The following is a 21,134-nucleotide window of genomic DNA, read 5'->3' on the forward strand; positions in this document are numbered from 1 at the left end:
TGATAACTTTTCATACTTAAACTTTTGAATGATAGTGTTTTTTCAATTTGTCTCATAACCTTTGGATGTCATTTTACCAAGAGATATAACCATTCACATGAAAAACCTACCTACAATCCAATAGTCACATTATGTTACTTTATGTGGCATAACCTTTGAGCTAAGATAGCTTTTCATTATGTGACATAACCTTTGCTTTTGAATAATGATGTTTTGGACAATTCCAATTCCATTAGATAATTCTCACTTAGACATTCATAATACCACTTCAAATGATCTATTACCACCAGAATTACCTAATCTTGCACAAAATTCTTCAAATGGTTCTGTTGATATTGTGTTAAGTCTTGTTGATACTACATATTCAACTGATACTACATCAATTACTCATGTTTCTACTTGACTAATAATTCTCCCATTCTTAGAAAAAGTTCTAGAGTTAGACATGTTCCTAAATACTTGGAAGCCTACCATACTAACCTACTTTCAACCTCAAATTCTGTTTCATCACTTTCTATATCAGCTTACCTATCAGCTCAAAATCTGTCACCTATGTATAAATAATTCATTTTTGCTTTATCTCAAATATATGAACCAAAAACCTTTCATCAAACTGTTCAACATCTTCATTGGAGAGATGCTATGGCTTTAGAATTACAAGCTTTAGAGGACAATAAAACTTGACTATTGTGCCTTTACCATTGCATTTTCATGCTATTAGGTGTAAATAGGTGTTAAAAAGGTATAAGGCTCAATTAGTAGCTAAGGGTTATAGTCAAATTGAAGGGTTTGACTTCCAAGAAACCCTTTGTCTTGTAGTTAAATATACTATAGTCACGGTCTTTATGGTTGTTGCAGCAACACAAAAATGGACTTTAAGACAACTTGATGTAAATATTGCTTTCCTACATGGAGATCTAGAAGAAGTTTATATGGAAATACCTCCAAGTTATTCTGTGCAAGGGGAGTATTCATCTACTGGTATTGGCTCTACTGTTGATTTTGTTACTACTACTGTTGGTACTGGTTGTACTAATGCTACTGCAACTACTGGTTTTGTTAATGCAAGTTCTTCCTCAAGTCCTAAGCTTGTTTCAAGATTACACAAGTCTTTAAATGGACTTAAATAGGATTCCAAGCAGTGGAATGCCAAATTTACTACTTTTCTTATAGACTATGATTTTAAGCAATCTTTATAAGATTATTCTTTATTCACTATCTCCACTAAAGGTGGAATATTCATAGCTTTTCTCATTTATGTGGATGACATAATCATAGGCAATACATTTGATGAGCTAATTAAAAGTGTAAAAGCACACTTGAGTCTGCATTTCAAGTTAAAAGACCTAGTAGCAGTAAAGTATTTTTTAGGACTTGAAGTTGCTTGATCATCTGAAGGGATATCAATTTGTTAGTGCTAGTATGCTATAGATATGCTTGAAAAAAAATGGTATGTTAGGTGCTAAACCAATGTTTACTCCAATGCATTATAATCATAAATTGCAAAGGGCTACAAAAGAAGAATATTTGTCAAATCCTACAAGATATCGACCACTGGTTGGGAAGTTGTTATATCTAACATTTACAAGGCTAGACATATCCTATTATGTCAAAGTGTTGTCACAATTCATGGACAAGCCATCACATGAGCACCTTCAAGAAACATTTCAAGTATTAAAATATTTAAAAGGTTCACCAGGACAACGGATTTTGGTGAAAGTAGAATCAGATTTGAAAATTTATGCTTTTTTTGTAGTGATTGGGTAGGTTGTCCTAATACTAGGAAGTCTATCACAAGATATGTTGTGTTTATTGGAAACTCTATGGTCAGCTGGAAATCTAAGAAGCAATGATAGCTCAACTAAACTTGAATATCACTCGATGGTAGCAACATGTTGCAAAATTGTTTATCTAAAGTCTCTCTTATTATATTTTGGGATTCTTCATGGGGAAGCATTGAGACTTTATTGTGACAGTCAATCTACAATTTATATTAGTAAAAATCCTATATTTCATGAGCATACGAAACAAATTCAAAGTTACCACGAGGTACACACACATAAAATTATATGGTTTTGAGACGAAAAAGTAAAATAAATATACATATATATATATTAATTCATGCTATGAACTTGGAAATGAATTAGACCTGATATATCATTGAATCCATTCGCACTATAAGCGTTATTACCTCGAACAAGCGCTCTATGTTCTCCATCATCCTTGGCAATATGTCTTCCAAGTTTATAAAAAATTATCATAGTTTTTTGTATGTTGTATTTTTTATTATTTATTTTTAGAATTTTTTTTGGGCTTAGGGTACCTTTGCCACAAGCCCAGTGAATAAATATACGATAATCAACTTTAAGGTTTAGAATATACAATAAGGAACATTTGCTAGGTTGATGGCATCATATAGATGCAATAAATCCCTAAACCCTTACAACTACGTATGTTTTGGGTTGCTTATGCTAGTGGCCATATGGGGATTTGAATTCATATTTGGTTTTGAATAAATAAAGAGAACGGAAATGATTGAGGATTTTCTTAGGTATTGTGGTTGCGTAAAGCATGCGTCAATTGCCAAAGATGTTACACAGTATGCATAAAATTCATTTGATTTTACACATCTTCCCTTATGCCTAATGTGTTACACGACATGCCGTATCTAAACCTAAATGTTTACTCGCCATTGGTACCTAATTAACCCATAAGGCCCTAAACCAAGTTTTGTCGTTAGATTATACAACGGTTTGTTTTGAATAAGAGATTGCACTACACGCCATCTTTTTGTTGTTACACGTCATAAGTTGTCAATTGGAATGGTTACATGCCATGACTGATGATTTGTTGATACTACACGTCATTTCGTAGTAACCCTTATTGCTACACACCATTTATAGCCTTAAAGGTATATTTTGAACAAAGCATTTGCACCCATAAACACCCCAAAGCATCAACCCTTGTGTTGGTTTAGGGTAAAGACCCCTGCCACGTGAAAGAAATGCATAACACTTTCATAAATGCCATACATCCCATCCATGCAATAAGGGAGCACACCTCTATCCTTATTTGCAAATTTGCGAGCTCCCTATCACCAGAATCTTCCATAACCATAAATTACTATTGGGAAGCCAATGTGAAATGAGTTTATATTGCTCTCATCTAATTCAATATGAATATATATTGCTCGTTTAACATCTATTATGTCTTTTTTTCGACATAATATCCAACAGCTTCAACTGCAACTTCTCGATAGATGATCCTCCGAATTGGCAATTGCAGAGCATATGAGTCATGCCTTTGCTAAAGTTGGTGTGATAGGGATAAGTGTTGGCATAGAACGATCCGTTTATAAGGAAAGTTGGAACTTTGCTAACAATGTTGGAACCTTGAATCAGAGCCTTAACAACTGTTATACCTAGTTGTATTTAATTTTTAATGGCATCCATTTGAAAGATTCTTTCTAACTGATAATGAATCTACACTACGGGGAATTGCATTCATGAAATAAGTTATGGGAATTCTAAATTTTATTGTCGATTTATGCATCAAGTGCATTCAGTATAACGGTCCATGCATTTTTTAAGGTTGTTTTGGAGTGAAGCATGGTAAATATAGCATTGCTTGACCTGGGCTTTAGTCAAAGTGCAAAATATGAAAATGCAGGCCATGATGAAAGTAATGTTGTTACTCGTAACACGTAGTAAAAGTGTGAACTACATGTAAGAATAGATGCGCTTCTGTTTAAAGACTACAAATTCTGATTTGATTCCTTTATAAGCTGATGATTGATTAAATGGGCATGAAATGTATGGATTCCATTATAGACTGCCTTTATGTTCTCAAAAGAGCACATGATAAAGGATCTGAGATTGAACTCATTTTTTTCGTCAAAAGCTAAACATATTTTACTACTAGCCCTTTGTTCTAACCCACTGTTTTTAAATGAAACGGTGTGCATAAGAACTCTTAGGTTATTGCGTTTTGCAATTTTTAACAGATTTGTGGGCCACTTGTAAACATTATCATCTACTCCTCTTCTCTTTACTAAACGCCATGGACCAAGAAAAAACTTGTCATACAACCTGCATAGACATTACATAGTGGTTTGTACACACCAAGTGAATGTATTATAGGGTGTTGCATGCCATGAGTATATGTGATTTGTTAATTGTCGGTTTAGGGTTTGTGAATGATTTAAAGTACAAGCAGATGTGTTTACAAACTGAATAGAAACAGCATTTTAAAAAACCACCGCTACCTCACATCATATGTATGTCCCCTTGAAGTCATCGAGGATAAAATTGACAAAGCTCGAAAGTCAAGAAAAGACGACAAACTCGTAAAACTCAAGATATTACCAACCTTTTTTTATCCACCGACCAATAATGAAGAACTAGAAGAGGCAGCATTGATCGGTGAAACTTAAGGATGATCTCATCATTGGGATATTGGTTAGACTTCCTCCAAAATCTACTGTCCAATTTTGATATCTATTGAAATCCTTTTACGCTTTAATTAGTAACCCGTATTTCATCCGGTTGCATCTTTATAACTACAACGATAAATGATAACTTTGTCTATGTTTTAAGTTTTCTCTTCAATCTATGAGCTTTAAACCATATAAGAAAACAACATGCAATCTAGATTTTTCAATGCCATATCTACAACAAAACTGTTCTCCTATACATTATCTTGTATTGTTAGGGTTATGTAATGGCTTGTTATGCATTGTTATGCCAATGGAAACTATTATTTTAAGGAATCCTACCATAAGAGAATTTAAGAACTACCCCTCATTTTCCCACTGACCATCCAGCTATATGCAAATGGTTTGGAAAATACCTTTGGCTTTAGGTATGACAGCCTACACCTAATTAAAACTGATACAATTTGTTGATGTTTTTAGAAAGGTAGATTTATCAAAATCAGACGTCATCATGATGTTTATTCCTTGAAATGTAATTCTTGAAAAACACTTGATGGATCCTCTCTTTCTATAAGTTTTCTGGCTCATGCATGGTTAAGGACTCTTCATGATAGTGTCTTTTATTGGAATGTGGACTGCGATACTTGTTTTAACTTTAGGGATTATTAGAATTTACGTCATGGAACTCTTTCATTTCATCTATCATCCAAAGAGTTTGATGTAATCAACATGCCTAATGATACAATTCGGGGATGTGATCATACTATTAGGGTGGTGGTGCTTGGAGGATGTCTAAGTTTAGCACAATACAACTATGGGAAAAGCATTAAGATTTGGAAACTAGAGAATGATGTAATGACACATAGCGGATAAGGTTCATGACAATTTTGAATTGTCCCTCACCGACACGAAGATAATTCTTAAAGCCAGTATGGTTATTTGCAAATGGTGAAGTCCTCTTTACCTATGGATCAGGTGTGTCTTACACGTATGTAAGCAAAAATTCAAGTATATTAGAATTGTATAATTCGATCGAAGGCATCTTTAGAGCAGTCAAAGTTAGTTGGATAAAGCAATGGTTTTGGAGAGTAACATACATTGGGAGTTTGGTTGCACAAATTAGAATGTCATCTGATCATGTAATTGTTAAATAGTTTAGTGTTAGGGTGTTGTTGTCGTTTTGGATTTTGTGTCTCAGGTTTTTACTGCAAACAATGTGTATTGATAATTTCGTTGAGTGTTTACGTTGATTTGTGAACCTCGCACTTGTTTTTTTTCAAATGAAATATTGAATGTTTTACAAGCTTCGGATTTGGTATAATTTGATTTAGGGTTGATGCAATGACATGCGTAACAATATGGTAACTAGGACACCGTTGGCACCATTGGCACCTTTAGCTTCTTGCTTGTTAACTCATTATGTTATAGCCTATAAAAGTACATGTCATTTAGTTGTTGGTGTTTAACAACACATTAGACCAGGAAGGCACATCATGTATGAACATTCAACTAAATGGCATGGCCTTAAAAAATTAACATTTGAACTCCATACAAGAAGGCATAGGGTTATGCGCACCATTTCACAATACAACACGGGATTGGGACCTTTTAAGTTTTCCCACCATGATATTTTCCCCACATTGTTGTTTTCGCTCCATAGCATGTGGTCCTATGTCAATGTCTAATTCAGTTGCCACGTCAGACGCAATCCATAAAACTTAAACGCAACAATTTACAATTGCACTCTGCGTTTAGTGCCCTAGCTGAAATTGTTCAAACTCTCTTCAATGCGTCCCAATAACCAACTTATTCCCCTAACCTTAAACCGGTGTCAACTAAACTTTTGTTCACAACTCCATTAGAAACCTTATGTACAAATTTTCAACGTCTTCATTGTTTCTTATTTATTCCCCGAATTAATCCTATATACATCTATATCGAATCTGTCCTATCAATCACTGTATTAGAATTCATCCTCTCACCTTCAAGCAAGTCCCTAAATGGACAACACTCAATCTCCCACTAAAACCACCAATCACCTTCTAAAGGCAATAATAGCTTCGACTGCATTATTGACAAACTCAGTGCTTTACCTAACAACATTCTATGTTATATCCTTTCATTACTTCCTACAAAATATGCAGTCCGCACCTCTATATTATCAAGTATGTGGAGGTTTCTTTATTATTGTGTTTGGATTCTTAATTTAGATGAATAGAAAGATAGAAGCTTTGGTTTCATGAACTTTGTGGATACAATGTTGTTGTTCCATTAAGTGGAGTCTATTACGATATTTCGTCTCCTTGTGATGGGTTATATGAACACCCTGATGTGGGTTGACTTTTTGGCTGGATTTAGTTTGCATTACGTCGAAGATTCGAAGACATTAACTAAGCTCTCAATGTAAGGGAATTGAGAGCATCGTTGCCTTGGATACTATTAAGAAATAACACGATCATCAAATTGAGACTGACAATTCTACGTCTTATTCTTAGCATTCCTCATCACATTTGCCTTCTAAATCTAAAACTCTTTGTCTCGTTTGAGTAGATTTTGAAGATAACAATTCGTTTCAACGACTTTTGTTTGGGTGTCTTATTCTGGAAGCATTGATTATAAACCCTCGAAATGAGTTTCTCATTTTAGATATTGCACTACCTTCATTCAAGAGGTTGACTCTTGATATTGAGGATGATATCAAACGTCGAGATGTTCTTATTGGCATTAATGCCCTAAAGCTTGTATACTTCGAATACTTTGGTGGTTTTATAACAAGGTATTTACTCTTGAACCTCCACTTATTCATCATGCTGAATTGTTTAGTCTATCTCCTTGTTTAGTTTAGCTTATGGTATTTGTTGTTGCAACTAATTTCTTAAATGGAATCAGTCATGTTCGATCACTTTTTTGCAATGATTATTTACTATGGGTAAGTTAAGTGACTATTTTGTCTCTAATCAACATTCATCCATATTAATTTCATTGAAATGTAGAATATATTACTCCCTTGTAACCTAAAGTATTATAAACTTTAGGCTATAACTTTGTGCAACAAGCCTCTGCCTGTGTTTCCTAACCTGGTCAATTATCGATCAGATGACATGATCTGGATCGAATCCCAAGACTAGTTGAGTTGCTAAGAAGTGCAATTCAATTGGAGAGGCTGACAATTCATATTGTACGAATTACACTCTACTTGAAATTATGTAGTCTCTATAATAAGACAATTGGAAGCTCTTACCAACCCCTATTTTGTTCCTTTTTTTGTACACAGGGATTTGAAGGAGATCGATTATGGCAGGAACCTTTAAGGAGATTGAACTAATTTCAATTGGTCCAGAGCTGCATATGGTGGAATATTTCCTGCAGAATGGAAGGTTGTTGGAGAAATTCAGAGTACAATTTGCTAGGGCTATTGGAGATCATACAAACATAATGAAGAAACTGCTAATGGTACCAAAAGTGTCATAAAGATGCCAATTGGAATTCATTACCCATTGGATAGGGTGAATTTTTTTTATAATGTTAATAATTATTGACTAAGATTTTTTTAATCATAGGTTAAGGGTTTACACGACTTTCAAATGACTCATAGGGTCTACTTGAACAAAGTTTTGTCTATTGTTGCTCATGTTTATCTTAATTTAAATTATGATTATGCCAACCCTAAATTGTAGAAAATGATGTGTAATTTGTCGTAAAAATTTCCTCATTGCCTATAAATAGCTGGGCAAGTAGGCAATGACACGGATTCTATCAATTGTGGATAAAGTAATGCCAGGGCGTGTTATTTTAAATGATATGGTCAGCATGCTAAATATGCAAAGTGCAGTGCTGTTAAACATCCTTTTAATGGTCTTGTATTCTCGCGACTATAGTAAGCAAGGTGTTACAACAAATGACATGGTCGGCGTGTGGCTAGATAATTTGTTTTTATTTTTCCAATGCCATGTAACATACAACATTTCGAACAGATCACGACAACAAGGCGATTATTACCCTGGTAGATTTTCAATGACCTTGGACAATATTTGACATAGACTGTAGGAACCCAATTTCCAGCCTGAGTCATGCCCTTTAGTGATAATGGATGAGATATGCCGTTAATCATAAGCCAAAACTTGGGTGTTTAGAAACAACTCTAATACCCTGTATCAAATAAACTGTCATAGAATGATAATCGATAGTTTGTTACCTCTACCAAGGTTGATGCAACCACTTCATCACCAAAGGTAACTAAGTTTCGATGAATAGTTTGTGCACGGGAGCAAATCATCAAGGATGCCTCTAAGAAAACGTCTTTCCACATCATAGTTGGAAATACCTTAGGATATAATTAGGGGTAACTTCCAGATCATTTGTAAAACCTTTCCTGATTCAAGTTAAACCGATGTGCATCTCAAAGATATTTTCAGATGGCATGTCATGTCTTTTCTCACATGGATAAAGCAATAAATAATACTAATTATTGTGCCCAATAAGAATATTCCAACTGTTCATACTTCCTCACTAGTTCAAAACGAATCTTTCAAACTCTAGGTAGTAATTATTGGAAGCTAAAATGTTTTTTTATATTTCCTAAGAGCTTCAGCAAAGGAAAAGTAATATTATAGCAAATGACAAAAAACAAATGTCAACTTCTGATGTCCTATCCGAAAACTAGTCCACCACATGAATGTGTGCGACAGCTTGGAAATTGCCTATAAAAGGGTAATGATATGCAACCAAACCCTAAACCAAATTCCAACAACATGAGTAATATGCTCTGCAATTGCCACCCAGGTGGACCCTCTGCATAAGAAGCTCATGACGTTGTCATTGATCCATGTGATATCGGTAAATTGACTCTATAAATGCATACCAAGCAATATATATTCCAAACAATGAGGATTCGACCAAGATATACTCCAAACACATTGAATTCCCACCTGAAAGTATATTCGCCTAGTAACTCCTTATTTCAGGAAGATCTCATGCTACAAGAGTATATTCCACATTTGCCTAAAAGGGAGCAATCAGTCTTAGATGAGATTCCCCCTAGGCATTTGGAAGTCTTTTATTGGATTCCCATGGAGACCATAGTCAATGTCATCTACACTTGAGTCGACAACACATCTGGTTTAAAATATAAGATATCTTAAACAACCATATAGTTGATGTTGTGTAACTCAATCATTGTAGTAGTTCATTTATAGAGATGAAGAACGATGTAGTGGAGAGTGGCATTTCTAAAACCATGTCACAACGCCATTATCAGATAATAGTTCAGTCGATATGTAACCTAAATTCATATTCTTAAACGAGTTTTGCAATTTTTCACCATGACTGTATAGATCCATGTTATTCATAACATGTTCTTAGTAGCATAATATAGTTGGGTTGACATGGCTAGACACTATAAAAATTTCTCACACGCCATGCATAATGACTAAGACGCGGTGCCTATGTTTTTATAATACATAGAGAAAAAAATCTTCATCTTTACATGGCAGTAAAATGGCTCAATTCTTAATTATTAACAGCTTCCTTCTTTAACAACATCAATCAAATGACTCACATTCCCCTATTGTGATAATTTTTTATGTACGAATTTCAAAAGATGCGATCATGAAAACTTACTATCGCACACGTTTGATTAAGTTATGAACTCTACATATATTCAAGTAAATATATTCAAAAATGTTCATTCAATTAGGCATTTGCAAGCTTTAGGTTCACCCTCACAACTGTTTGAAAATATTTATAAAGCGAATTTCTAAAGCTTTTTGGCAATCATCTTTTGCTTGACTTTGATATGTCTTGATGACAATATGTCTTCAATATATGCAAAAGTAAACATCCCGCAATGTAGCAATCGCTCTACCTATGTATTGCTGATTTTGGGGGCGTTATCTCCAGTGGCATCGACGTCAAATCTCGTTTCTTGCATCACGTATAATTGAAATAACCACACTACTGGCATATGATGGGCATCAACATACTAAGACATTGAATCTGATTTTGATGCAATCTGGATTCAATAGCAGCAAAAGTTTGTGCAAAGTCCACCACCTTTATCCTCCAATTCACCAAGTCGATCTTCGCAAAAACCTAGTGTTCATCCACATTACACAGAGTGAGAATGAAATCGAAATCTATTCATTTTCTTCCGTAGATTGGCAAATCACCCTACACATAAGACACCAACTCAAGCAGAATTTGCAAATCCATGGGGTCGAATTTTTCCCCATCTTGAATGCGTAGCATACTAATGATGTCTTGTGAAAGATATTAAAAGTTATTAGCCATCTATAACTACAACACACAAAAAGATTATCATAATTGCATAACCCTAAACCTTAAACTTACGAAGAATGCTATATTAACCACGTAACAATGCTTATTGTACAAATTCGAGTTCGACCCTATAAGGCGCTTGCAAATGATGTTGTCGCATGCGTCTATTTGTTCAGATGTCATCTAGTTATCAGGCTTCTCTAATTGCATGAAAAACTCTAGACCTTAATCCCCTAATATCTAGATGTTGCCTCTATGCATGTAATATAAAGGGAAAAAGGTGGTGGGATTCATTTATTTCAAAATGCACCTACTTGACATGTCAATTTTTTACCTTACCTTTCCCGTTCATTTTTCTTGAACTTTTCATATGCCACCGACATCGCGTTCTTCTCATCCCGATGGTGCTACACCGGGTCCACGTACGAGCTTACCATGTATTTGCTAGCCAATCTCGCCCATGCTGTTTCAGTTGGATCTATAAATAGCCTTTTACGCTACCAGACATAAGATGACACTAATGACAATAATGGTGACACGGTGCCTTCAAACTATTGTATTGGTGTCTTCTCATCGGGATTTGTGGAATGAGGACTAGGAGTGCTTCGTGCATCTAGGACGTATGGGACCAATTGCCATCATTATAAACTGTTAGGTTCTCAACTTGCTCCATTTTCAATATTAATCTCTTTATTTCTTTTCTATCTACCTAAACCATTTCAACAACTATAAATACCTATCCAATTCAGCATTTTCCTCATAATTTTCTCTAAGTTAAGTCATTTGTGAGTTGTTCTACAAGTACACAACAATTTTATTAGTTAATTCTGCTTCAGTCATACTTTACTCAATTACAATTCTTCGATATCATTTCTTCCTTAAACCTGCAACCATAAACCCTCAACACTCAACAGTTAACATTCAACCTTGAACCACTGCAATGATGCAAAAATAGCCACATGTCTAATTGATTCATCTTATTCTTTCCTATTCCCACCTCGCTAATTATGCTAATCTTCAACTAGCAATAAAAGACATGAAGATTAATCCTTAGACTTTATCTCCATTTTGACTTGTTTCTCCTAGTTACTCTGTACTGATTCTCCTTTGCACCAGTTCATTGATTCTGGGCAGCATTACGTTGTTCGGGAGATCGGCTCATAACTAACCCTTGGGGATATCCTGTTTTTTTTTCTTCTTCCACCTTTTTTGGAGTCACCACAATAACAAAGATATCTGGTTTCACCTCTTCCTCCATTGGACTCACCACAACTGGTTCTTCCTTTTGTTTCACCTCTTCCTTGTACTCACGTACAACAGAATACAGTCCTATACATGTAAGGTACACACACTCAATAGTTAACCAAAGAAGCTCCACGACATTTACAAACATATTTTTTTTGTTACATGCCTTGTATAATATCTATTTTGTTACATGCCATACCTTTAATCCAATTGTTGTTACATGTTATGGCTAAATTTCATAATATTCTGCACGCAATGCATTTAATAATATGCTTATACGCGCAATGTCTCAAATTCATTGGTTTCAATAGGCCATATTCATGCAATCTATGAAATCGTCGATTTATTACATGCCTTACCCATTTTCAATCCATATACTGCAACATTTGACCTAAATGGCCATGCCGTCTAATATCTCGGACGATTTTCACAACTTCAAATAACACCAAATGTCGTTTAACAACAAAACCCTACACCACATTCTCAACCAATATGGCATTTAAATCACCAAACCCACACAAAACCTAACAAAAAATTCGACATTACCTAACTTACTGTGTGTTGCCAACTTTTTCCTTGTCACTGCTAACTTTGCTTTGAACTTGTTTGAACACTTTCCTATCTTTGAGAATGAGTGAAATGATCGTTTAATATTCCTACATTGTTTTATACCTATCGTTTCTGTTTACGCGAATGTCTAATAAATCAAAGAAAATCATAGTCATATCCTGCAACAAGAAGAAGGTTTTAACAAATTATCGTTTACCAAATTCTAGGCATATCTATTTTATTCACCTTTCTACGCTTGTATGACAGTGCACGTGGTTAAGAAGGTTTCATTTAAGAGCATTTTTATCCAAAAATCTTATCTCTTGGCTAAAAACAGTTAAAAAAATAAAGAGGGTTATTTTCAAAAACACCTTATATTTGAGGGTTAAAATTTTTTTTCCTAAATAAAGTCGTTTTATAAGGAACTTTGAGTAAATATAAATAAAAGATAATTTGAGTAAGAGTTGAATAATTCTAAAAGAATGAGTATCTATAAATTGTGAAAGTTGTAACTAAATCAACCTATTTTGCCAATATTAGTTCAACTCGAGTTAAAAACTAAGTTAATTTAGAATATAAATTTCAAATTTTTATACTATTATAAATAGAAAAAAAAAGAATTTATTTAGTCTTTTTATATTATTTTATTCCAACATAATAGAAGTTATTCATCTAAATCTGGCTTTAGGTATGAAATTTTTTTTGAAATTTTTTTTATAGAAAGGGAATTCAAACTTAATTTTTGTAAAGAAGATAAATTAATGTACATATTATAAAATCAAATAATCAAGTAAGAAAATATTTATATATATTTTTTAACACCATAAATATTTTACACTTAAACATTTGACTTATTAATAAGTATGTGTATCATCTACTTAAAGATTTGTATTTTTCAAATTTTTTTCAATTTAATCCCTCAACACCTTAATTTTGTTCAATTTGGTTCCTATACTATGCATTTTTGTTCAATTAGTCCCTTTGATGTGGCACGGCGTCTTTTTTGAAAAATTTTATATTTTGGCTTGCCATGTCAGCTTTGCCACATGGCACTAACACGTCAACATGTCAGCATTGCCATATCGTTAAGTGGTTCCATGTGGTACTGCCATGGCATCATGTTGGTGCCACATCACCAAAATGTGCCACGTCAGTGTTGACGTTATCCCCTTTAATAGTAAAAATTAGATACCGTTAGGAAAAAAGATTAAATTGAAATAATTTTCAAAATTAAGGGATTAAATTATTTTAATTTTGAGTACAAAGACTAAATTAAACAAAATGCATAAATGCAGAGACTTGATAAATATTTTTACTAATTACAATTTTTTGATGACGGGTGCAGATTTTTTACAATAAGGTAGCGTTTGGTACTTTACAATGTAACGTGATTACAAGTAATGTGATTGCAAACAATGCAATTACAGAGAAGATAACATTGCAGTGTTTGTTTTACAAGTACTTTAAAGGTATGTAATGTTAATTTCTAAAACTACCCTTATATATTAAAATACAAGTTTAACATGTATTTTTTTATTGTTAATTTTTATATAATGTCATTTTTTAAATATATTTTTAATTAAATATATTTTATTTTTCATTTCTTATTACAAGTATATATTTTATTTTTATTTTTAATATAATTTCTTATATTGTATATTTTATTTTAAATTTTTTCTTCAGAAGATAATATTTTATTTTTATTTCTTAATATTTTTTATATGTATACATTAATGTGATAGCTTCCTCTCCTATAACCAATAGCAAATTGGCAACAAAATACCCAACGGATTGTGAGTTAATTTTTTTAAAAGATTATGGGTAAAAATGTCCTTAAAGACATTGCAGAGTGCAATGTAATGTGATTGCATTGATTTTAGACTGCAATCACATTACATCCATTGACTGCAATATAATTGCATTGCAATCTTACATTACAGTGGTCTATTACAAAACAAACATTGTAATGTAATTTAATTGAGCACATTGCAGGGAATGTGACTTTACATCCCTCATACCAAATGCACCCTAAGATTTAGCTGCTTTTTAAATTTCCAAAATTCAAATTGCCAACCATTTAAATGCAGCTGCTTTTATGAAGATTTCATTGAAAGCAAAATGATTGAAACTTTGAACCATCTAAAGAGTTTTGTTGGAATTTTAAGAATTTGTCACCACTAGAGATCCAATCATAGTGGGACTAGACATAAGTCTAATCTTTTTAGGTTGATTGGGTTTTATATTTTCATTTAGTTGTAACTTTAAATAAGCTAAAGCTATGGTTCACTACCTTGCTTATTGAGCTTTTATTGATAAATAAAAGTTTCATATTTTTTTAAAAAAAATCTATTAATTATAAGATGTTACTTGACTAAAATAAAAATATAAAGATTTCATCAAATGTATAAAAAATAAAAATTTATTTTAATTTTTTAAATATAAATCTATTTAGTTTAAGTTCAAACTATTTAGAATTAGAATTTTTTTTGTCATGTTGTGCACTTTCATTGTATCCAACTTGGTTTTTCTCCTTTAATTTCCACCAAATTAAGTGCAGTCGGTGACCCCTCAAAACGCGAATCTGTATGTCTAAACGTGCAATAGGGTTGATGAAGAAATTACTTGGACAATAATTTTGAGAATTTGGATACAACTAAAAAGTTTGGTTGGTAAAGGATATTTATGCATTTTCGTTTTTACTCTTGAAAAAGTTTACCTGTTTATGCGCTGCTTTCTCCTGTCAAAATAAATACATGGTTCTTGTGGAGAGAATGGAGTAGACGAAATCCTGTGGGTTGAAAATTTTTTTGCCAAAACTCTCTTCAAGTCGTTTGGTTGAGGTGGCCATGATGCTTGCACTCCTGTCGTATGCCATCCTCTCCATTGCTTCATTTCTTATTGTGAGAACAATAATCTACAACAAGAGCCGTCCCAACCTTCCCCCAGGCCCAAATGCCTTACCTATCATCGGCCACCTCCACCACCTTGGCCCCTTCCTTCATCAAACTTTCCACAAGCTCTCGTCCCGCTATGGTCCCTTAATTTATCTCCGACTTGGCTCTGTTGGGTGCGTCGTGGCTTCTAACCCAGAGCTTGCAAAAGAGTTTCTCAAAACTTACGAGCTGACATTCGCTAACCCAAGCAAACCGCTGCCATTACCCACCTTACATACAACTCTTCCTTTGCCTTTGCCCCCTACGGACCTTACTGGAAATTCATAAAAAAGTTAAGCACCTACGAGCTCCTAGGTAACCGAACTCTTAGCCAGTTTCTTCCCGTTCGGACCAAGGAATTGCACCACTTCATGGAGTTTCTTCTTAACAAGTCTAAAGCAGGCAAGAGCGTGAATGTAATTCAAGAGCTGTTGAAACTAACCAACAGCATAATATCACAAATGATGCTGAGCATGAGGTGCTCGGGGAGTGGAAACTCCGCCGATGGGGTTCGAACTCTAGTGCGGGAGGTGACTGAGATCTTCGGAGAGTTCAACATCTCAGATATTATATGGTTTTGCAAAAACTGGGATCTGCAGGGATTCCGAAAGAGATTTGAGGACATACATAGAAGGTATGACGCTTTGTTGGAGAGGATCATAAGAGATCGCGAGGAAGTAAGAAAGAGCAAGAAGAAGGGGAGAAATGAGTGTGACCAAGGAGAAAACGTTGATGAGCTCAAGGATTTTCTGGACATGATGCGTGATGTATTGGAAAATGATAACTCGGAGATGCAATTAACCAGAAATCACATTAAGGCCTTAATTTTGGTTAGTATCTCTAATACTCAATTGCCACTAGGTTTAACTATTTTGACGATGATTACTAAATCTTATTAATAACTTTTCCAACAATGTTTGTATCACATTTGACTATAGCTAATATTTTATTGTGTAAAGAACATCTTTCTCTTCATTAATTCGTCTATAGTTGATAATTACTGTACTTGCGACTTGTCCAGGATTTCTTGACAGCCGCCACAGATACAACAGCAATTGCACTTGAATGGGCACTGGCAGAGCTCATTAATCACCCGGAAGTGCTAAAAATAGCTCAGGAAGAGATTGATCAAGTTGTGGGGAAAAGCAGGTTGGTAGAAGAATCTGACTGTCCTCGTCTCCAATACATCCACGCCATCATTAAAGAAACTTTCCGGCTTCACCCACCGATCCCCATGATCAGCAGAAAATCAGTTCAATCATGCCAAATTAAGGGATACACCATCCCTGCTGACTGTTTGGTGTTCGTAAACATTTAGGCCATAGGAAGGGATCCCAAGGTCTGGGCAGATCCATTGGAGTTTCAGCCTGAGAGGTTCTTGATATCCGATGAGGTAGATAATAATTCAGGGCCTATAGATGTTAGAGGCCTCCATTATCAGCTGTTGCCTTTCGGTACAGGGAGGAGGGGCTGTCCTGGTGCTTCTTTAGCAATGCAGGAGCTGCCCACCACTCTGGCAGCCATGATTCAGTGCTTTGACTGGAAGCCTGCGGCTACTTCCAAGACTGGAGATGGTGTTGACATGTCTGAACGGCCTGGACTTACGGCTCCCAGGGCAAAGGATCTAGAGTGTTTTCCAGTTGCACGCTTCACCCCCACTCTCTTTGCAACTTAAGCAGGCTACCGCCAACGTATGAATAATGAATGTGGGGAGTGGGGAGAGACCACGGTTCTCTTGATTTCCATGGTATTAGATCTGTTTCTTTAGCGTGGTTAATTGTTAAGTATGATGTGAATGTGATGGCATGCATATTGGTAGAAATATATGAAATATATTGCAAATTTGCTTGCCAATAACGAAATAAAAAATGTGTCAACAGTACTGTATATGAGTTTCTCTGTTTAGTTGTTATTTCTGTTACTTGTTGTTTCCTAATATTTGCTTTTATTTTCTATAAAATATTTATTAAAAAGGAAAAACGAAATTGAATGTCCATTTATGACTTACAAGACATGACGAAAAACAACCGACAAACAGAATTCCAAGTATTCGTGTTAGTTTGGATTGCCAAGTTGGATTGGCAAACACGAATTTTCTGATTTCATATGTCTCTTATACCTATTTGGCTTGTCAAGAGGAATTTATTAATAGTAAGCTTTGATGTGCAAAACGAAATGGAATAACTACTGTATGAAAAATATAATCGTAGATATCGCAACATACGGATTCGAGAATCTGTTCCCATTCAATAGTTTTAATATTAGTGTTTTGACAAGATATTTATATCTAATCCTAATAAATGAAAATTATATAATAAGTCAAATACATTGAACGAGCCCTGTGATATCAAATATCAAATGAAATTAAAAAAAAATTAAAATCCAACCATATAAATTATACAGATAATTAAGAAGTAACCTAAAAGGTAAAAACAGAATGAACTAAGATGGGCGAAATAAGTATGTCAAACTCAAAAATGAAATTTAAAATTAAATCTAAATTAATAACAAATATATACATATATTTGAACATATATTAACTGCAAATGAACTTGACATATATAAATGACAAACTTTTTGAATACTTACGACAATTTTTTTACTAGTTTTTATTTTTCAACATTATCTCTTTTTTTTCTGCATTGGATTTCTTGTTTCTATTTTTTAATCCTTTATCTATTTTAATGATATATTATTTAATTTCTTTAAAAAATATTAATTATCAGAATATTTATCAATCTCTCGTCTTTTATTCCTTCAATTTTCATTTTATTCTCCATATTCTCATTTTTATATCTTTTTTCCTTGTTTTTCCTTTCTCCTTACCCACCAACAAGATAGATCCAAGGTTGTCAAGAACACCAAATTTTAGACTTCTCTCTCCCTACAATGACAATAGATACATTATAATCTATTATTTTAAATCATTTGATTTCATTAAGTTAGATTAAAATAATTTATAATTGGATTCATGTAGTGTTCAATTAGAAAAAGTATTATCTATCAAGGATTTCAATATTGATATTCATTCGGATATATGGCCATTATATTAAAATTTAATGGGAATTGATTAGGTAGCTCATATTAGCTAGTGCTCTGTCCTTGTGATTCCTACTATGTCTCATCTCATCTCCTTTAGACAACATGATTTTAAACGGTGACGAAATCAAAGTGTTAATTGATGATGATTTTTAATTTTTAATTTTTTATTATATATATAATTTAAAATATATAAATATATAATTTTATATAATTAACTTTTAATAATCTTTCGTACAAAATTCTATATCACGTGGCTTAAATAACTCCCCCCCCCCCCTCCCCTTTTCCTTTTTTTTCTTCTCTCTCTCTCTCTCTTTCACCTTTTCTTTGCTGAATTAGGAAAAAGAATAAGGGATCCTTGGAATCACCTCTTTGAAATTTAATTTTTTCATGGTACTTATATCTAAATATTTTATGTTCATTGGCCCTTTTTCCGAACTGGGATACTGATTTCATTTTACATTCCTATCCATAAAAGGGTTGGGTTTAGATTTCTTTTTAAAAGTTGATGTGACTCGTAACAAGTGACACCGTGAAGTATAACACCACAAAGGGCAAGTTCTATGTTTTCGCCCTTGACCTTTTCAGATGTGATTACGGCCAGACAGCGACCACAGCCCACTGTTTTTCACTTACCAGATGCGCATGACAAGTCATGACAACGGTGACTATTATGGAGTACTTGTTGAAGTCGGCAATGCACAATACAGACGCTGGGCTATCACAGGGTCGGACACGATTCTGCATCTCTACTTTATAGTACCAGTCAATTAAATTTTGTCGTAGACAATAGCTTGTAACTATGCCTGATGCGACTCTAAATCACCAACCGACTGTGGCAGAATGAAAGGTAAGGGTGTAACAGTTTTACCATTTATCAGTAGTAACATGGGCATGCATTTAAAGAGTGTGCAGAGGTAGGACCGCCTTATCTCGTCTACTGTCTCTCTTTAACTACATTTTCATCCCACCTAGTAAGGTAAAAGAAATCTTTCTCCTTTTGTCCATCCTGTTGTAGTCCTCCCGGTTTCCTGCCCCACAAACACAAGTACAAGAGATCTTTTTTCCCATTTTAAAATAAGAATGTCAAATCATGCGATGAGTCATGTAATCTCTTAACAATAATTAATAAATATTGAATTTATTATTTTTTAAAAAATCAATAATATCAATTTAATTATTAATAATATTAAATATTTTTATCATTTATATTAATATAGTATTTGAATATATGAACGTAATATTTTTTTTATTGATATTGTATTGAATCTGATGTGATTAATGAATAGACATTTTATTTTACATTTAATTTGTAATAACAATAGTAATAGTAATATTTGAGAAGAATAGAATAGATGCTAGGATTTAACTTCATGCTCAAATATAAAAATAATTAAAAAATTAAAAATATAACATAATAAAAAAATAAAAATACATTTAATTAGAGAAATAATCAAAATTCTCAAGATAAATATTTGTGTTTTTATGTAATTTTTAAATTAATTACGAACACTCATAGATTCAGGTATTACGTTCTTTGCTTTAGATATCATAATCAATAACCAATTAAATTCAAAAGGCTTATGACGAAGCAAGTAACTTGAAAAGAGAATAACGATACGAAATTTTGTAATTGAAACCTTTGCTTCTTTATTTTTAAGATTTGTCAAATCTTCAACCACCTAAGTATTTAGCCTTTAACAGTAATCCACACAGTGATTGAATAAAACCCTCTCAAATGTAGAATTTTACTTGTACTAGCAAATTTTGTTTCAAAAACAAATAGACCAAATGTTCTTGTTGAATCTTATTTCTATAGACACTTGAGTGAAATATCAAATAGATTTCTCATAGCAAGTCATGTTCAGTGAGCTTGTTCCTTAACAAGCACTCACATGTTATCCTCAAGTATCCCATATACTTCAATTTATAATATCGATTGTTTACTTCTAAAGTAAGGAGGCTTAACATATACTAGTCTTTGAGTATTATCAATGCCTTGTATTGATAATACAATGACCAAAAACAATTTTAGGAACATGGCTTTGATGCGTAGTGATCTTATAATTGTAACAATTTACAATTTTCTTGCAAGGCCTTTATGTTTCATGAGCTTCATCTAATTAGTACTTAATAACTTCTTATTATTGCACTAACTTGAGGAAAAACCTCTATCGCATATAGTTATACGATTAAGTATGCATTAAATGATAATATATATTCCTTGACTAATTCAATTGGCTCAAGAGCGTATACCAACAATAGATTCAATGATAAGGTGAAGATTTGAGAGAAGACAAAGGCTTTTTTTTGCATCTTATATAAGTTTCTCATCTTTGAAGTTTTAATTATTACCAAAAGCCAGTATTATTCAATGTGTAAATTGAAAAAAATGTTATGTTAGCAAAATATAATAGTGCCACATTAGCATCATATCATCAAAAAAAATCTATGTTTGTGTTTGATTAACGTCATGTCAAGATAATGATTGAATCACTCTTAAATACCTTGTCATCATATTCAATGCAACTTCAACAAGAATATGTCATATATGTACAATCATATACCATACCAACATAGATAAAGGAAAAAGTTTAACACTATTAATGATTGGGCTGACATTTGTCAAATTTGAAAAATATATGAACTAAATTTTG

General features: G+C 33.4%; 1 pseudogene; it reads left to right on the forward strand.

The window, feature by feature from the left end:
- LOC18593009 lies at nucleotides 846-17,198 on the forward strand (annotated as a pseudogene).

This window comes from Theobroma cacao, chromosome 8, assembly GCF_000208745.1.
Source record: "Theobroma cacao cultivar B97-61/B2 chromosome 8, Criollo_cocoa_genome_V2, whole genome shotgun sequence".
Taxonomy (NCBI): domain Eukaryota; kingdom Viridiplantae; phylum Streptophyta; class Magnoliopsida; order Malvales; family Malvaceae; genus Theobroma; species Theobroma cacao.